Source organism: Danio rerio, chromosome 10 (genome assembly GCF_052040795.2).
Source record: "Danio rerio strain M-AB ecotype USA chromosome 10, GRCz13ab, whole genome shotgun sequence".
Classification (NCBI taxonomy): Eukaryota; Metazoa; Chordata; class Actinopteri; order Cypriniformes; family Danionidae; genus Danio; species Danio rerio.
Genome location: NC_141030.1, coordinates 24,438,350 through 24,456,493, shown reverse-complemented (window position 1 = coordinate 24,456,493; position 18,144 = coordinate 24,438,350). Strand labels below are relative to the sequence as shown.

The 18,144-nt window shown below is 36.3% G+C and overlaps 2 long non-coding RNA genes across 3 annotated transcripts in view; one reads left to right on the top strand and one right to left on the bottom strand.

Moving 5' to 3' along the window:
• The window catches only part of LOC147835053 (uncharacterized), a 55,553-nt gene extending 45,542 nt beyond the window's left edge, over positions 1-10,011 (bottom strand). The window contains exons 1-2 of one of the 2 annotated variants that reach the window (XR_015501086.1): positions 7,517-10,011; positions 527-674 (exon numbers count right to left, since the gene is read on the bottom strand). This is a non-coding gene — a long non-coding RNA (uncharacterized LOC147835053). The remainder of the gene's footprint in view (positions 1-526; positions 675-7,516) is intronic. The other variant, XR_015501084.1, reaches the window with a different exon arrangement.
• Positions 10,012-14,778: 4,767 nt separating this feature from the next.
• On the top strand, positions 14,779-17,564 carry LOC147835052 (uncharacterized). Its single transcript, XR_015501101.1, has 4 exons — positions 14,779-15,083; positions 15,206-15,260; positions 16,104-16,252; positions 17,236-17,564. It is a non-coding gene; the product is annotated as an uncharacterized LOC147835052 (long non-coding RNA).
• Positions 17,565-18,144: the final 580 nt, after the last annotated feature.

Sequence of the window (18,144 nt, the reverse complement as noted above, 5' to 3'; positions counted from 1 at the left end):
TATATAAATATAAGGACATATTATTTTTATTATTACAGTAATGCACTTTTGTGGCACTTTCAATAACCTTACATTGAAGCCAAATAAATTATTACTCCCCCGCTGGCCATAATGTATGTAGTATCATGTTTGTTGATGATTTGCTCTCATTAATTTGATTAGCACCTAACCTTGGAATCCTTAGGAAAAAAAAAATGTTTTGTGGCAAAAAAGGGTTTTAATTACGCTGCCGTTTAGACAGGTTAGCAAATGTGATAGCTGGTTTAGTTTATGTTGTTTGACACATCACATTAAGCATGGACCAAAATAAATAAAACGAGGTTGTTCCTTGCAAATGGGTGTTAATTAACATTCATTCACACCTTTGCTTTTATTTTCAAACTGATGTTTCATTTTCATTTCTGTAATTTACCTCACACCCTCACCCCCTTGAATTATTTTTAGTCTCTTCATGCAGTGTATTCCTTTTTGTATTTGAGATTCTGGAAGCTAGCAAATATTTCTTTAGACAACAGTTTGATAATACCTTTATATTCCAGTAGCACATTGTGTATTTCTGACTCCTCGATTGCATCTACACTTGTGGGCATCCGTGTTTTCTTCCTCTAGTCCTATGGGAAAGAGGTCCAGCCAGGCAACAGCGCTCCCTTGTTTTTTCAGCATGCAACAGAAGCCTAAAAAGGAAAGTTAGAGAAAACACAAACTTCTTAAATCAAGACAAGATTCGATATAGCAACGGGAAGATTCTCCCGCGAGAAACTCACTTAGCAACCTTAGACAAAGTGGATAGAAGCAGATGCTCAGGAGGTAGATAGTAAAGGCAAGGAAATGGAGAGCAAAGAAAGATGGATCTTTTGTTGTAAACACAGGGGGTGCAATTAAACATCATGTGTACAGCTGCTCTGAACGATTTTATTGAAGGCCATACGGAGTTAGTACAAAACACGCCGCTAATGGCAGAGAGAAGCACTTTATTTTGGAGAAGGATCAGTCGAGAGCCTAATCAGAGCTGCTTTTACATATTTATCTTGCGCGAGTAGGGACGGATAATTTCCACGGCGTTTTGTGTAGCGGCATTGTTTGCATTTATTCGACAGGTTTGTCGGATATTGTTATGCACCTGAATGAGCCCTACAGGCACAGCGAGCTATAGTGTTTCCTCTCCCTCTAAGGGTGCAGAGGCGGCTTTCCTGCACTTGCTTGATGGCTTTGTAAAGACAGTCAGGGTACAGTTGGAAAACACGGCGTTTTGTTGAGAAATGTTGTAGCTGCTGGGGAGAGCAGAACTGGCAGTTCCCAGAGAAGAAGAGACAGGCTACATGATGGAGTGGGGAAGGGGGCTCTCATTTAGAAGATGAATACTGACAGGCGGGCTCCCGGCGGACCTGCTCCTTCTGTCCGACGTGAAACCTAAAGGAGAAGCGCTCCTGATTAAGCACACACCTGGGCGGCTGAGTGGCATCAGCTGATCTCAGCCGCGGGAGACTCTGATCAACCCGCGCCGCGCTCATTTTCTGCTCTTTCAATCCCTCCGTATCAAAGTATAATTGCTGTGCTGTCGGACTAAGTCTGCGGCAATTGTCTAAGGTGTCGGAGAATGGTTTTACCTGTTTGTCGACTGCTGAGGTTGGATGCACGTGATTAGGGGACAAAAGGCGGATAATGCAAATCCTTTCGATTTACTCAAGCACTGTTTGTGAAGCATGCCATGATTTGTTTTCTGCTCCAGGGTTCCCACGGGTCATGAAATTTCTGGAGCATCATGGAATTTTAAATGGTCTACTCCAGATATTGAAAGGCATGAAAATACATAAATATTTACAGTGGCTCTAGAATATTATCACACCCTGTGAAAATCTATACCTTACTTTGATTGCACCCTGCTTTCAAAGTTGTAGAAATTCAAAGGTTAAGAGATGGCTACAATAACATTTCAAAGGCTGGAAAAGTTATTTGGAATGTGATTTGATTACAGACTGTATGACAAATTAAGTAACTATTTCAAAGGGATGTGATCATTTACTATAGGCACTGTATAGATATACAGTTGAATTCAGAATTATTAGCCCCCCTGTTTATTTTTTTTTTCCCAATTTCTGTTTAACGGAGAGACCTTTATTTTCAACACATTTATAAGCATAATAGTTTTAATAACTCATTTCTAACAACTTTTTTTTTTGCCATACTGACAGTAAATAAGATATTTTCAAAACACTTCTATACAGCTTAGAGTGACCTTTAAAGGCAAATAAAGTTATTGTATAACGATGGTTGTTCTGTAGACTATCAAAAAATAGCATAAAGGGGATAAAAATTTTGTCCTTAAAATGGTGTTTAAAAATGAATAACTGCTTTTATTCTAGCCGAAATAAAACAAATAAGACTTTCTCTAGAAGAGAAAATATTATCAGACATACTGTGAAAATATCCTCGCTCTGTTAAACATCATTTGGGAAATATTTAAAAAGGATAAAAAAAATCAAAGGGAGGCTAATAATTCTGACTTCAACTGTATGTCATTTACAATTTTACATCCCATTTATCAAAATTTGAATCATATTAATCGTATTGTCTATTGTTATGGTAAGGCTTTTTTTACACTGCTTTTTTATTCCTTTCCTACTTGTCAACCAGCAATCAAATGCAGTCACCATGCTGTGCCTGTTAAAATACCGTCTGTGGCTGTTTTTTGTCTGCTCAATGCTCTACCAGTCCCTCATGGATTTTACCGGAAAAAAAAATATAATGATTGCAGCTTAAAACAGTGAATTTATCAAAAAATGTGGTACTATTTATTGTTTTGTTTTAAAGTACAAATTTACACATCTTGGGTAGTTTTTATCATAAATTTTTTACCTCAAGAACCGCTGGTCTGTTTATATAAAAGCAACACTGAGACCCCAATTAAACTATGTTTTAGCTTTAAAATGGCATTTTAGAATGAAAACGATCCGCATTTATACTGGCATTTCACCTAGCACTTCTGAAAAGATACATCTACACTGCACTGCTGAAAACGCATCTCGCGTGACCACACACACACACACACACAAATGCTGGCATGCGCTGCAGCTATGCACACGTCTGAGCCCCAGGCAGTCAGTGGGTGCTTTGAGCACAAAACCCAAGGTGAGAGCTGTGCACGGACGGTTCATCAAGAATCTACCACTGGATCTAATCTCACTATATTTATTGAACATGATATTTAATTCATCTTGTTGTCTATATGTAACAACATGTTTATTTTTATCACTTGATCTCAGGTAACGTGTTTTTGCTGAGCAAAGATTGGTTAACATATTCATTTATGTAACCACATACACTGATTCTGCACATTTAACTGATTGCTTCCCTTTATTTCCTATAATGTGTAAACATATTGTACATTATCCTTTTATAATGGCCATTTTTGATTATTAAAACTGATATTCATCGAAAGAGAGGGAATATTTTGTATTTTTCACTGAAAATGAAAGGAGGCAGTTATGTTATAGGCTCCGTTTTGTTATAAACATGCATCAGGGCTCAAAATGAACCCTTTTGCTTGGTGGAATAGATGCTCCTAACTTAAAAAATTTGGGAGCTCCTGCCAAAATTATGAGCACTACTACTACAAGTTTTATATTAACAGATTTGAAGCATTTGAAATCAACACTAGTCAAAACTAACAAATGAAAAATATCTGCAATCGCCCGTCAGCCCTGCACGCACTGCTTGATGTGAATGAGATGATCTGAGCTAACTTTTAAAACTAACAGTTAGCGATAATAACCGTGCTGTTCTCGCAGGTAGTGTCTGATATTGCACAGATGATATTGACACGTAACTTATTATTTGCATATGTCATCTTAATAGCAATAATGGTCTTTTCATGAGCAGCAATATAGAGTGGAGGAACTATGACGTCACCTTGTAGGCTAATCAGCTGCTAGCATAAAACTGGTTCCCTCGATAAAATCCCTATAGGATTTTCCCATAGGCTTTTCGAAGATTGCAAATAAAAAGCTCTGTGATCAAACACTGTTCATTACACTTGGACATGTTTTGTCCAACCGGAAAATCCTCACACGAAAATACATCTTTTAGCACTTTAAGACTAAAATACAAATACAAAAACTGAAACTATAGTGAAAAACTGACTACAGTGCCTTTCGGGCGCTCGCCTGTGATGTCAAACAACTTTTCAAGCTTATTTTTAGAAATATGGTCTATGAAAAAGATTTACTCTGTTGGTTTATTACATTATAATCCATGCTATATATTTTACACAAATAAATACGCAAAAACACATCTGTATAGACCTACGTGCCTTTTGGATAGTTTTTTACGTGGGAAATACATTTTGTTTTGCTTTACGGTTGTTGTAAAAGTTTTAAAACTGTTTGTATAAATGTGCCTACATAGTATTATCATAACATTTATTTTAAATAAGTGTATCACTCGCGTGCGCACCCCGCTTACCTTAGTCAGTTAACAGATGACAGAAATGAGGTGTAAGACAGGTTTATCAAATGTCTGCAAATCCCATCATAAGTAGAGAACAACATTCTCTTTTTTTTTTTTTGACACAAAGTACAACAAAAAGCAGCCCATACAGTCATATATTCATTTTAAGGAGGAGTGTAAATACTGCAGTTAAGATGGAGTTAAATGTGTTCAGATGAAGAAAAAAAAATGACGTAAAATCAATTGATCACGTTAAAAATTATAAGGTTCTATCTGACATTTTTGACAAAGTTAAGTTATTGACATATTCTTATTAAATGACAACTTATTTACATTATTGGATGTTTTTTTATAAGTTGTTTAAATTTTAAGACTTTTTTATTTAATAAACAAATGTTAAACACTTACTGTTTGCTATAAAATGCAAAAACATTGAAGCTCAATATCTCAAAATTGTTCTATATATATTTTAACATTTATTCACACGTTTGCATTACTGAGAGCAGGAAAGAGACAGGCTGCACTGGTAAGCAGTATCTTCATAATATTGTTTATTTAAAATAAATGATCAACAAATTTATTTGTCTTGACAGTCTTTAAAAGTGAAAGCAACTTGATAGCAATCATCTTTTTAAAAAAGCGTAGCCATTTTTAAAAATCAAGAGTGTGATGTAACTGATGTGCTTAATGTTGTAGAATAAAATGTGAAAGTATCTTGAGTTTGTGTTAGCCACAAACCTTTTTTAAATGATTTAACTGAAATCCCATTGACGTTGGGACAAGGGAACCAGAACTGCTAGAATGCCAACTCGCATCTGGGTTTTTGCGTTCAAATTGATGTCATAGTTCCTCCACTCTATTGGATTAATCTCAGTGAATGCATGCTCTTTTGCGATGGTGTTTGCGCTGCTTCATTGTATGACTGACAGCATTGTGATGATTAAATGAAGGATTAAATAACTTTAAAGCATCTTGTGCTTAAAATGTGTAGATGTGGCAAACACTTTTACCTGAAAACTTTGTCCCATCGGCTTTATGGCTTTAGTCATTTTCACAGCGGACTTTAACCCATTGGAAGTCTTTTATCCACTCTTTGAAAAGTCTAAATGGTGGATTAACGTTCAGCACATGATCACTAATAAGATGTGCCAATATTTGTAAATTTAGGTGGTTTCTAAAACAAAATATGTGAGTGTTATTTTCATTTTCTCGTATCCAGACCTTTATAATTTCACGGCTGTTGCTCCCTGTAATCTGAAACGAGTAATTGATAGGTGATACTAACCAATCATTCACATTCTGTTCTAGAACAGGGCAAGCACTGCACAATTTGTTTACAGAGGAGGGGGAGGGGGGGTGTTGGCCGTGGATTGGTGTGGGCCCTTTATAATCTCTCTGGGGGAACCCTAATTGTATGGGCACTTGGAATCATCCTAACTTTCCCCCCTAGCGACGCCCCTGAACACGATGGCTTAGAATGTTTGCTGTCTGTTAACTTGCTTATATCAAAATGAAAATATGCAGTTCATTATTTCATGTTTTCATTTTGTTTTTAAGATAAGTTGCCAGTACCTTTGAAGATTTACCCGATGTGTCCTTGAGAGATTGTGTTCTATATCAAACTTGCAAAGTCTGAACTTACAAGGAAAGGATGCAAGACTGAATTTTGTGTAGGCTACTTAATATTGAGAAAAAGTCCAATCAGATACGGTAGGTGAATGTCTCCATTTTCAGATGTCTCCGTTTCCCCTATTCACATTGACATGGAGCACCAGCGTTTTAAAATGAATTTGGCCTCCTCAGCATCACCAAAACAGGGCTCGAAAACTCTGGGGTAGAGTGGACGAAAGGCGTAACTATAGCAAAACTTTTTGAAACAAAAACGTATTAGTGTATACGAAGCCTGAGATAAATGCATATAGAATGGGTCACACAATTAGGGAGAATGATATTAATAAATGATATGATGATAAACACTGGATGAGCATTTTCTATCCACAAATATAATGTTTTCGGATATAAAACAATGCGGAAGGAATTTGAACATACGTTTCAACATTTGAACATACGTTGAACATTAGTCACGGCTGGCCAAAATCTTGAGATGGGTCTGGATGCAGACTCGGTGCAGTTGCAATCTGAGCTGGATGCAATGCTTTTTGATGCCCACACCTAACCCTACCCCTCAGTGACGTCACTAGCTGCAGCGAGTGCATTCTGTCTGACATTGCATTTCTGAGATATGCAGTACTATTGAAAATAAATGGCAAGCTTCATTGAATTTAGTTGCATTTGCTTAAATCTTTCAATAAATTAAGTGATTCTACACTCTCAGAAATAAAGGTATAAGAGCTGTCACTGGGGTGGTACCTTGTCAAAAGATACACATTTGTACTTAAAGGGTCCATATTGGTACCTCAAAAGCTTATATTTGTACCTTTGTATTTTCCAAAGTCTAATATCTACCTTTGATGTATTAATAGGGACCCTTAAGGTACAAATGTGTAGCTTTTAAAATGTGTACCACCCCAGTGACAGCTCTTGCACCTTTATTTCTAGTGTAGAATGTAGAGTGTAGAATCACAGAATTCTGGAAACACTGCTCAACTTGCGGGCTGCATGTTTCTTTATTCATTATGGGTCATATAAATTCAGCATATATCAAATATCAACTTGACATTTGGCTTAGAGTGGGACCCCTACTACTCCGATCTACTGGAGTTGATTTTCCAGCATCTGAGTTGCGGCCTATAGTGAAATACATCACGCGTCTAATGACAAGCATAGCCATTAATGACAAGCACTTCCTAGTGTCACATCCCATCTACCTCAAATAACGAAATTGCAATCCTCCTCCTCGCGCAAGCTCTGATCTGGTAGTCTCATTAAAAGCTCCCATTTTTTCCTTCCTCCCATCTCCCTTCTGAATAAAACTTTCTTCCTTTCGGAATCAATTCCTTTCTAATTAAAACCTCCCTTTCTTTGTGTCCGTCATCTAATTAAAAGGCTCCCATTCACTTTTCTATATGTCGATCCACTTAGCCGCACATAAAAAAAAGAAAAATCTCACCTTTTTCCTCTGTTCGCAGATCACTCTGGAAAAGTTTCATCCTCTACAACCCGAAGCTCTTCTCTGAAGACAATTCTTTCGTCCTTCCTCCTCTCATGTCCGCAGTAAATTGGACTGAGAGTTGTTGGTAATTGAAGATCATTGTCTCCCTCCTCAGGCAGCGAGGTTTCGCCGTAGCCCTAACAATACACCTCTCTCCCTCGGCATCCAGCCAATTTCAGCCCATCCACTTTTGTTGCTTCCCAGACTGGATCTTCTAAAGCCATGTGGAATTGGAGGTTCCATCTCGAACCCGGAGTGCAAAGTCACTACCTTTTTTTCCCTTCTCTTTTCGGGGGGCTCGTTTTCTTCCACTGTCCTCAGTGCCAGGCCCGTATCTCCCAGGAGAAGTATCTCTCCCAGTTCACTAACTCACAGACCCGACTTACTGTGTTTTCAGACAAGAGCTACACACACCAGGCCTGGCTGGCCAATTACGATAGTGCAGATTGTGCCTCAAAACAACAACACATTGAATTCAAGATAATGGCGAGTCTCAAAGCCATTATTCAGCGCATGATGTGTTTTTGAAGAAACGGTTGAGGGACTTTGAATAGTCTCTGTAAAAAAAATAAAGCATATGTTTTGGGTGCCACATGCTGTCACATTTCTTCTCTTCCACTCTCCATAAATTTGTTCTTTTGTTGCCAGGAGACAGAAAGTCTTTTGTTCTGGGGAGTAAAATGGGGGGAAAAGTGAGACTTGACAACCTCTCGGCTGAACTCCACTAGATTTCATGATGGAACGGAGAATATTCCCCAAAGGATGTGTTGACTTCGTAAAGAGTTTTAAAGTGTGAAAATGAGCCCTTTTTTTCCAGAGCAACACTAATCATGTAATGTAAAAGTGCTCTATTGTTGGAGAGAGGAAGAAGTCAAATGCATTTTAAATTTATTTCTTACACCAAAACTGACATGTTTCACTTTTATAATGAGTACTTCCTTCACACTTGACTAAACTTGTATTTCCTTTTTGTTCTTGTGAGATGGAAGACGCCGGTGGAGCTCTGCTCTCTCTCTTTCTCATCACTGTGAATGTGTCTGAAGCAGAGCTGACGAGTGCGGTCAGGTTTCTCCAGCATAGTCAGAAAATTAAAATGAATAAAGCAGAGCTACAAGTCAATTATTCCAGAGCTGTTGTTTGCAATGGTATAATTCTGTTAGAAATAAGCAGAGGTTATGACAGAGAACAAGACAATACATGAGGAGAAACTGACTTTATTTGGTAGAGACACCATATTTCATTTATGCAATGAAAATGATATGAGGACTAGATGTACAGTCTGTTCAGTGGGTTGTGCTGTTGTTTACTATAGGTTACTGATTGGGATAGACTTGCCTTAGAAAGCCCCTGGATGGTTTTTTAATGGTGTCAAGCTAGTTTTCAAAATGAAGTTTGAAAAAGGTGCAGCATGTAAGTTTGACACCCAGTGGTCGAACTTGTTGTTGCATGCCTGGTTCAAAACACACGCAAGTGCAGGTTGTCAGATAGATAATTGAAATTGAAATTTAGATTTGTTACTCACAAATATCTGTAATTCAGCATGTACATTTAATAATGTTAAAGAGGTTTAATATGTAATAATTTGATTGTAAACCATACCATTTCGTTGGATTGCAGGGAGTGCACTATTCTGTGCTTCTGAATGGCTGTATTTAAAATTCTGCCATGTTTTATCTATGGTGCAAACACCAAAATTGCTTATCACTCTATCGTCTTGTAACGTGCTGTTAGAACACAGGGTTACAATGTAATCTGCTCACCTAATGTTTACGTTCATAATATTTATATTATTTGATAATTAATAACCACCTCATGTTAAACTCTGAATCTGCATTTTCTGCGTCTCATTTCGGAGGCTGCTACTGTCCACCAGAAGTCAATTTTCAGTCACGGGCGCACACTTTGAGAGCCTTCCTGATCAGATGAATCAAAACCGAGGCAACACAGGGTGCTAAAATTTAATGGCTAAACTTGAATTGGGCGGGCTAAACAAAGGCAGACCTTCCGGCACATGACAGACATTTTCAAAGCAGAAGGTTCACTTAGCATGTTTCTCAAATATCTGCAAACATATTCAAGTGGCATTGTTGCCCTGTGCTTGTATGACCATAGTTTCATCAAGTCTCTTCGAACCATTGACTACAAAAACAAAGGCCCTGCAGTTGTTGTTAAAAAAGTTGCAGGTTCCATACTTCATAGCATCTTACCAGGGGAGTAGATTTAGCATGGACAGAGAGGACACATCCTCACCAGTTTGCACCGACTACTGAAATGTCCCCATCAATAATTTAATTCACTTAAAAAAATAAAAAATAAAAAAAGCGCTGTCAACATTAACCTGGACATGGGATTAATTCACAATCTCTACTTGAGGTGTTCTGCTCCCAAAACTCATTTGAACATTATGATTGGGCCTTTTCCTGTTGTAACATGTGATGCAACAGCGTCAAAACTGTGCAGAATATTTTTCCTTTGCAAGAATAAGGCGTGTGAGGTGGGTGACACACAAGTGAGGAGCTGTTTTTTTTTTTTTTTAAAGTGTAAGTCACAAACTCAAGTTTGCTACTGAAAAAGTCCCTCATAATAAGGATAACAGTAATGCTAGTGTTTTGTCCCACTTTGATGCACAATCTGCAGTTATAGCAGACTGATATAGTCTGTGAAAAATAAGGTCAGAAAACTAACTGCACAATAAACTGCTAAATGTAAAAGTTATAAATAATATGATCGCTGTCAGTTTTCCTAATCTCTCAGAGTAGACTAGCAGTTGAATGTCTGGGAAATTTCAAGAAGAGATAGTCAGGTTAATAAGTTATTTTTACTTACATTGTGTTCTAGGCATAGAGAGATTTTTTGGAAGTATATGGGCTTAGAAACGACAAGGTTTCTACAGGTTTTATCAAATTAAATGACCTTTTTAAAAGACCTAAATAAAACTTTATACAGACCTCTAAATATTTTATTTAATATTTCACACAACTGATCGAATTTTACTGTAGCTTTGTCACGCTGTAAAAAGCTGATACTCTCTCGCTCAATATTTGTTACACTGTAAAAACCAACAGTCAACTTTATCAAATGAAATGAGTGTAGTTAACTCAAAATTTACTGAAAGTTAATTCTACTAATTTGAAAAAAGTTTTAATCTCAATCTTAAAGGTAGAGTTAATTCAATACCTCATCACTTCATCTTAAATGGAGTAAGTTCACAGTACTCATATAGATTAGTTTTTTTAACTCAAATGTTTGTAGCAATCGGTTTGCTCAAACAGTTTGAGTTGGCTTAACATAATGGGTTTTACAGTACTAAGTTGGATTGAGTTCTCTTCGTTTATTGGGTTTTCCTGTGCTCAAATAGCTTTTTTACTTAAATGGATTAAGTTCACAGTGCTCATTATGATTACTTTTTGAGCTTAAATGGTTTTTTGCAATTGGTTTCCTCAAATGGTACTTTTTTACTTAACTTTTTGAGTTTTACAGTGTACTCACAGTACAAATTCATAAATCAATTCAGATTCATAAATCAAGACAATAAAAATGACATCATATAAGTCTTGATAATTGATTTGTGTGTGTGTATGTGTACAAAATAAACTTAATTTCAATAGAATTGTTATTTTTATACACCACAGCCAGACATTTGTTGTTTTAACAGTAAACTCATGTTGTTCGGTTTCTAAATGTCTTCATTCTGCATCTCATAATTAAGCTTTACACTGTTATTTTTATTTCTGGGCCAGTGTGATAATGTTGGCAGGTCAAGAAGAAATATGAACTACTTCCCCAACTGGGTAAGCGAAAAAATAATCCTTACTTTTGAGCCCGGCGTCCCCTGTGAGCTGATATTATAATAAAACATCTAGTGTCATACAAACCTGAAGCCAAATTGGACAAAATTGATGGGAGCTATTAGAGAGAGAGAGACTGAGCAACTCAAAATGCTGATGCTTAGTCCTGGGCCATCCCAGATGCTGATCATTAAATGTGTAAAAAGATACATACTGTATAGTGGAAATCAGAGAAGACACGGTACAGCAGAACAAGATTAAATATGGCATCTCTCCTGAATAAGACTATATTACTGAAAGGTTTCAGTTATGTAAGCCAGAAGGCTCTCTCACCTATTTTCCTCAGAAGGTGCTGTAATCTCTCTTCATGGTGAGGTAACTTTAATGGCCTGTTGTGGTTTAGGCTGTTTTGTGGCGGTTACGGAGCGTTTACTTGCAAGCTCTTTGCAGAAGCGCGGGAAGCGGGTGACAAATCGCTGCGCTTCTCGCGTCAGTCGTGCGATAGGGCCACTCATGCAAAGCAATGTTTCCGGCTGCTTCAAATGAGATTCATATCATGAACGAACACTCTCTTACCTTACAGCGAGCGCAGAGAGAAAATGGTCCGGCGCTAACCCTCTCCCAGCGGCTTTATAAAGAGATGATCTTGAGGGAAAAAACCCACTTAAGCTTCGGGTTTGGGGATGAGATGAATTCATCATTTTATAGGCCTGCATAAATGAAAGGCTTTCTGTGAGATAACCTGCTTCGTCTATTTTCCCCCATAAAATTCCAACCTAAAAATGAATTATGAATGGAGTCTATTACTCTCCATATTGCAAATACAGAGCCTCAATCATCCCATGACCAGATCAAATGTTCAGGGATGTCATCATTTTAATATATGTCCATAATTCTTTTACACTGTGCAAATCTAGAAAAAAGACTATAGATCGACATAATGAGCTATTATTATCCAAATGTTTAACTTGTTAATATAGATACAGTATGTTACTTTTGAGAGTAATGGATTACAATATTGAGTTACTCCTTAAAAAAGTAACTACTGTAGTTGTGTTACTTAGCTACTTTTATGGTAAGTAGTGGGTTACGTTACTTTTGGCTTGCTTTTGCATTACTTTTCCTTACTTGGCTGGCTGAGGCTTGATCTTTTCCAAAACTCGCAGGGATTTTTTCTACTTTTTTAAATAGAAGAGTTCTGCAATGAACAACATACTGTATAACATTTCTTTACCCTAAAAAAAAAAACACATTGAAAAAAGATAATTTAGGATAATGTTATGTTCTGAGAAAGTCCTGACCCCAGAGCTATACATGCCGTATATACAGAATAATGAAAGCAATGTGTTTGCTACTTTTGTGCTTTTTGTCTCATTAGTCAAAGGTGCAGTATGTAAGTTTGACACCCAGTGGTTGAACTAGATATGGCATTATTGGATCAAACAAATGCAAGCTCAGGTTGCCAGAATGAGGACCAACAGGAGCGAGTCTCAAGCCTAAAGGCTGATTTAAACTATGTTCTAAATAAAAGCAACAGCATGGGATAAAAGGAATATTCTCAATATAAAAAAAAGTTTTTGTTCTAATCAACACTTCGAATTGATATATTACAAACAGCTTCTATTTCTTGCAGCTGTTAAATGCTAACAATGTGAGTTTGAATGCCATTTTAAATGACATTTATTGCCACTGAAAGCAGCAGCAACAGATAGTTTACCACAGATCTTACAAATTAAATAAACTGTTTGAAATTAATCTTTAGAATTGTGACTCAATACCAACACAAAGTGATTCAGCATGTACATTTATTAAGCTTAAAGAGGTTTAATATGAATTAATTAGATTATAAAACGTACCCATTCGTGAGTGAATGCATATTCTGTGCTTCTGGATTAAAATTCTGTCATGTTTCATCTGGTGCAAATTGTTGTTAGGACATAGGGTTACAATGTAACCTGCTCACCTAATGTTTACGTTCGTAATATTTATATTCTTTGCTAATTAATAACCTCATGTGGAACTCTGAATCTCTGTCTCATTTCAAATTCTGCTATTGTCCACCGGAGGTTGCATTTCAGTTGTGGACACGTGCTTTGAGAGCCTTTCTGAATGAATGAATGAATGAATGAATGAATGAATGAATGAATGAATGAATGAATGAATGAATGAATGAATGAATGAAATAAGCTGTTTTCCACTAAGGCAACCTGGAGTGCTGAAATATAAATGGATAAACTGGCATTGAGCAGGTTAAAAGAACTAAAACAAAGACAGCAGGTAACACCCATTTTCAAAGCAGAATAACTGACTTGAGCATCGTTTTTCAGATAAACAATTATGTTCACTTGACATGTTTCTTAAACATCTGCAAACATATAATAGGTATTTTTGTACTTAAAAAAAACTCAAAAACTTACATACAGTACCTTTGAGTTAAATCACTGTTCATTGAGACAATACCCTTTTCCTTTTTTTCCATGCGTTCAAAATATTGAGAATACTTCCATCATATAATATATTCCATCATATACAGTTAGGGGAATAGGAATGATCTGAAATTTGGGGAATCAAATTTTGATCCAAACCGATGAACATCTTTATAATAAAACAAATTTTTACTATGTTTTTATTGGGATAGTCCAACCAAAAGTGAAAACTACCTCATCAATGGTTGCCAGCCATTCATCAAAATAAAAAATAAAAAAACTGAAATACGCCCTAAAACTAGTTTTAATAACTAAATGTTATTACTTTTCAGTTTCAAATTAGAGCAGCCATGTACACTGTCATTTTTCACATTAACAGCATGCCCACAAGGCAGTGGTTCCCAGTTCCAGTACTCGAGCCCCGCCCCACCACACACTGCCACACCCTGCCACAACCTACCCCGCCCTGCACTGGATATTTTGTAGCTGCGTTCCAAATCGCATACTTATGCACTATTCTACAACATTTTGTAGCATAAATAGTGTAAGTAGTGCGTTCACACATTCAGCCGGTAAAATAAAGATTGTAATTATGGACATCTCATGCACTCAACGACCGCCGGTTTGCTCACGTAGCGGAAGGGGCACATATTGGATATCTTTATTTATTTTGGATGGTGAAAGCAAAATTCTCCTACAGTGATTATAGTGCCTCCCGATGGTGAATGCGGTATTACTAGTAGCAGTTATTATTTGATAGTCTGGTAATTTATTGCACTCATTTGGCAACCGTCAAACATAATTAGGAAAACGGTTTGAATTTAGTAAAAAAAAAAAAAAATTGTGCTCCATTTGGGATGACACTACACTACGCATATGCTGTTGAGTGTGTAAGTGCATAGTGTATTTTGCCATTTGAGACGCAGCTTGTAACACACCTGATTTAAACCATGAGCTCGTTAACAGAGAGATCCATGAATTTATCCTTGTTTGTCAAATAAGAGACAGAAAGGGGGATCCTGAGTACTGGAATTGAGATCCACTGCCATAAGGTTCCGTTTTATGGAACCTTAAGACACAGTTTAGTCAAAGTCAAAGACTATATAATAAGGGGAGATTCATTAAGGGAAGGATTTGAACAATTTCTGTGACTGAATGATGCTTTGGATGAACTAAGGAATCCCCGGCTCATGGGATTCTTTGTTTATGATTGTGAATCGGACTAATTTACTACACTGGAAGGTGTTACATGGAGCTTGTAAAGAAGGACAGTGTTGATGTGATCTACAACACACTTGTGGTTCGTTATAGGTGAGACTGAGAAATATGTGAACCAAAATTAGCCAACCACCAAATTTGTTAATTAAATTTGAGAAGCTGGTATTTTCATGGAATCAGCATATAACATTTAGCATACATTGTTTTATTCCTAGTTCAAGACCCACAACAAGAAATCTGCTTCTTTATGATACAGAGAACAGAAATTAGGTAGGTTATTTAATCCATTGAAATCAAACCTCCACTATTTTAATCAGCAGCTCATAAAAAAAAAAAAAAAAAAACTACGGTTTATAAACCTCGGATAAACTAAACATTAGTGTCCAAACACTAGACAAGAAGTGTTTTGCCATTTTAACGTAAGCATTAATTATGTAATTATCCGTGCTGTAATATACATCCACACTTATAGCCTAACTGAAATGTTGAGATGCTTGTCATATTTGAGAAGCTTGAAACCTGACAAAAGGCTTTTGATCAAGACACCGAAAAAAGAATTTCAAGCAGTACTTCATCCAATTAAAAAGTATCTTTCATTTCAGTTCATTTGATTTGTGAAGTAATACATTTTAGTATATTTTTATTTACTAAAATCTATATTTTATGTTTTTTAAGTTCAAAACATAATTAAATATAAATGTTTTTATTAAGAGCTCATTTTAGAAATAGTTGTTTTGACCAATGTAAAATGTTAAGGCTAATTACACAGGCCAGTTCATGTGTATTAAACATTGGCTCAAGTTATCAAATTTACATGTGAAAACCATTACCCTTTTTATTGGATAAATGAACATTTTATGGGAATTATTGTTTTGATTAAAGCTATAGTATATGTTCTTCTTCAGAACAAAAAGAGAATTTAAATTAATTAACTTTCTTCAACAAGACAAATGCATTGTACCAGGTTATATTAAATTGTTCTCATGGAAATAGAAAATATCAACCCAGGTTCATTTTGATTATGTAGAACTACATACATTTCTGGAGATACCACATTTTATCACATTCAAACCCTGCATGTTATTTACTTGTTTATTTTATTTTTTATTTTAGTTTTTTTTTCTTACCAGCTTTCTGGAACCGTTCTTTACCTGACTCAAACCCTTCATTGCAGTCAACTCCACTCTGCATCTCAAGCCCGCCGATGTACATATCAAGTTACCGTACAAACTGGTTACAGCAGATAAACCTTCCACATGCAGGTAAGCGGTCAGCTGGTTAGCGAGTTAAGGAACATTGTCATACCACCTGTAGTGTTTGTTTTAAAGACAAAGTCATTCGTTACTCTAGCTATTATTTTGTAATCTCCAGAAACGTATATAGGTACAGAAACATTTATAATGCTTAACGTTTTCGGAATGAGCCTAAGTTTGAAAATAATGTTTAAGGCAAATTATTTCTTTTTCATTGGGTCAAGTGATAAAATTTAGATGTGAACCATTATCGTAAATGGATGAATGAAAGCTTTTTCCAGTGCGAATCCAGCCAAGTAAAACATCAATATTGTGATGTTAGTGTCATAATATTGCTTTTTTATATTATATAAAATTATATTATATAAAATATATATTAAAATTATATTATATTATAATTATATTATATAAAATATATATTAAATTATATTTTAAAATGTTGTTTATTCTTTTATTGGCAAAAAAATCTGAGATAAGTGATGCTTCAGAAAACAAGTCCATTTAGTCTTTTTTTTTTATTTGCTGTTAATTAATTTTGGTTTGGGGTTTGGAGTGATGTTGAAATACTTTTCATCCACAAGAACACATACAATCTAATAAACGTGAGATGGACAAGTATAACATTACAACGGTTTCTGCATCATGCAGCACAGAAAATCAGAGAAAACTGTTGTGTATAATTACAATAATATTTATAGCATTCATTTTATTTCTTTTTAAAACATTTATTTAGTTAGTTCTCTATTGTGTTTCTAATGAAGAAAAAATGCATATTTGCTTTGAATAGTTTTGCCAGGTATGTTTTTTTTTTAATGATTTAATAAGATGTTTGGGTTTATACTGAAATCAGATTTTTTTTTTTTATATCCTGCTAAACATAGAATATTTTGTCTGTTTAATAGATATGTCAGCAGAAGCTTTTGTTTACTCTCTATTTAATATGTAATTGTCTCAGTGAAACCTTTGTAATGGAAAAGATCTTTTCCTTCCAGCACATGCACCTCAGGCCTCACATATAGCCGCCATGGACTATTCTGCCATATCTCCCCCTCCCTCCACTCATTTGTACATCATTATTCACTAAGGGCCAGGTTCATCCCACCCCCTCCCCGTGGTTTACACCAGAGATAATTGGAGAAAAACTCAGTGCAGATCAGCCTACGTGGATCTAATTGTCCATTCACCCTGGACTGTGCTCCTTGCCTCAGAGAAACCTGTGTTCGAACAGTGGCCTGTCTGCAGTAATTCAAAATAACGTATGATGAGCTTTTGCACCAGTTTAAATGAATACCTTTGCTGCTCAAATTAAAGTTTTCATTTGACCCCTTCCCCTCTTTTTATTGGTCATCTTGGTTTCTCTCTCCGGTAGCTATAAACACAAAAGCAAGAGCCCATTTGTCTATGTTCTGCACACCCTGCCCTGTCTGTTCTCATAGGCGAAGTCACAAAGGAAGATAGAAAAATACAGAGTGAAGCTGCAGGTTTGAAAACGAGAAATGAGGTCGTAAAACAAGTCACCGTCATCCTTGCCGCATTATCTGACAGCGTCGGTGGGAAAAAAAAAAGCTTAATTTCACGTCGAGCATGTTTGTGCTTTTGCGGGGCGCTGCTGTGATTCGCTGAGGGCATGAGACGAAGGCAGAGAGCTGGGAATAAACCAAGCAGGATGTCATCTGTCACAGAATGCCGGCAAGGTGACAGACAGCCACCCGTGGCACTTTATTATCAGTGGGTGTAGTTATGAAAATTATAGCTGTGCTTCAAACAAACGGCGCATAATTCATGTCAAACTGTTCCCCAAGTTAAAAAATCATATTTTATAGATGGAGAATTGTTTACTGATCGTCGAGGAAGATGCTCTGTTTTGACAGTCTGCAAATGATACTGTAGTGAGACATCTT